The following is a 2,500-nucleotide window of genomic DNA, read 5'->3' as shown; positions in this document are numbered from 1 at the left end:
AGATGTACAGTGAGCATAATAACGTATACCAGAGGCGACAAATATAAAATATATATTCCAAGATTTCAGACCAAAACAAGTCAGAACTCATTTATTATACGTATAGTGAAAACATGGAACAGTCTCTGTTTTAACACACAAAATGCATGTTCTTAGAATCAGCTTAAAATCATGGTTGATAGGGAGTTAACGTCTCTGAAATTGAAGTATTACTAATATGTTTTATTTTATTTGACTTTTTTTTTAAATTTTTAATTGACTAATTTCTTAATTCAATTTGATTTTGTTAATTTATTATTTATTTATCTATTCATTTGTTTATTTGTTTGTTTATTTAGTTATTTATCCATTCATTTGTTTATCTTTAAAAATTGCATTTTCATGTGTATGTAATTGTTTCCAGTGCTTTCATGATGTGTAAATGTGAACAAGTAAAATGAATGTCATCTGAAACTATTTTAAATAATCATAATTTATCAGAGACGTATGTATGATTTTTATGTTTGTTGCTTTCATGATTATTCTTGTCATTAATATTTCATTATACTATGAACTTTGTGCATTTATGATGCATTCGATCATGAACAGTTTTCAATAACCAGTAATCTATGATGGTAATGTCGACTTTACATTGTCGTATTGATATATTTTTCCTAATTTAAAGTTGTGTAAAACTGTGAGTGATACAATACAAGCTAGACGTCTATATGAGATTTTGTAATTATGCACTATTGTATAAGGCATTTAAAGGATAATTCCTATATTCAGCCTTTAATAAGGTAAGATAAAAGATAAGATAATGTTCTCTATTGAACGATTCTTTTTAGTGTAATATTTGAAGTTCACACCATTATAAGAAACGAAAGAAGTAAATTATTGCACTGACATAAGTTTAGTACTTGATCTAAAGAGGATTTTATGAGCTTGAGTTTTGCATTCAAAAAGACTCTTTTAACATCTTGTTTTATAAATCTATTCTCTAGGTAGCTACATAAATGCATTTAGCATTCTTGTTATACAAGGTGTCCACAAAGTTCTTCCCTGTTTAATAACATCTCTGTCAGTAAAACGTCGTAGCCAAAATACTTTAAACATGGACCCAAGAATACATAAATGATTTACATTTTGTTGACAGTTATCTTTTACTCAACGTGCTTCGGTATGGTTGCCATGGCTACCTTCAAGCAAATCCGGCCTATTTTCTAGTTCTTTCCGTGTGTCTTTTAACTTTTCTGGTGTGATGGATTCAATAACAACTCTTTTATTTCAAGGTAAGCGTTCAAATAGCTGGTATGGCAGCTGAATAAACAATATATTTGATGTAGCCCTATAGGAAAAAGTCACACGGTGAAATGCACGGTGATCCAGGCGGCCAGACAATCGAGTCCATCTCTCCCAAGCCATATGTCTGAAAACGTGTCGTTTAGAAAATTTATTCGCGAATGGTATGTCTCCAAGATGGAGGTCTCCGCCATACTGGAAAAGAATCAATGGCTGATTTTCACGAAGTTGGAATACAACATAAAATTCTAGCACATTATCTAAATAGATATTTACAGTAAACGTTTTCACGGTAAAGAAAGGTGGGCCTGTAACTCTTTTGTGCAACTGCCAGTACCAAACATTCACTTTGTGTCCGCCCACTCCCAAGCTCGTACAACGATTGGAAACACGTCCGGATTTCAAAAATGCAAGAGTGTAGGGATTTTGTATCAATCTGCGAAGAACAGAAACTTTATTAGTACACAGTACACATGTCTAAGTAGGTGAGACATCTGGGGGTCATCGATGAAAATCTATCCATGTCATTCCATGTAAACAATATCTGCAAATCTTTGAGTTTTGAAACTAAAAGAACATTCCTTTGTCGGATTAAACGGAAAATGTCACCAAAAATGTAATGGTTTCTTTGGTTTTATCCAAACTTTATTATTGCAACTACATTTTGTCAGGTCTCCCACTGAATTTAACTGGTAAATTACAACGAGTACAACATTCAGCAGCCCGCGTAATATTTAAAAAAGAAAAATACGACCATATCACCCCACTTTTGGAAAATGTGCACTGGTTTCCTGTCCGCGATAAAATAGATTACAAAATTGCTTTATTAGTTTTCAAATGCCCCTCTTTATCTTTCTGAACTAACAAACCTTAAGTCACGAACCAGCGGCTTTCGACTGCCCCAAAAAGCGAGTTAAAATCTTTTGGTGATCGCTCTCTTCAATAGGTATCATGACCTTAAACTCTGGAATACCCTACCGCAACCCATTAGAGAAATCGAGAATATCTCAAACTTTAAATCCTCTTTAAAGACCCCCATTTTACCCCATGACGATGTAATGTTTCATACTATTATTTAAGCAATATGTATTATGTTTCCATGTTTAATTTTGACTCCCTGTGTTCGTAACGTCATTCATTACCTGTAAAGCGCTTGGAGATTTTTGATTCATGGAAAGCACTCAACAAGTGTCATTTATTTATTTATTTACACTAAATT

The 2,500-nt window shown here is 32.9% G+C and overlaps 1 protein-coding gene across 2 annotated transcripts in view; it reads left to right on the top strand.

The window, feature by feature from the left end:
- The window catches only part of LOC144978565 (cAMP-regulated D2 protein-like), a 15,694-nt gene that overhangs the window by 876 nt on the left and 12,318 nt on the right, over nt 1-2,500 (top strand). The window lies entirely within an intron of this gene.

The sequence above is a fragment of the Berghia stephanieae genome, chromosome 8, assembly GCF_034508935.2.
Source record: "Berghia stephanieae isolate SIO BIC M18660-M18661 chromosome 8, UCSD_Bste_1.3, whole genome shotgun sequence".
NCBI classification, from domain to species: Eukaryota; Metazoa; Mollusca; class Gastropoda; order Nudibranchia; family Aeolidiidae; genus Berghia; species Berghia stephanieae.
The sequence above is the reverse complement of the archived record's forward strand: the minus strand, read 5'-3'. Positions and strand labels throughout refer to the sequence as shown.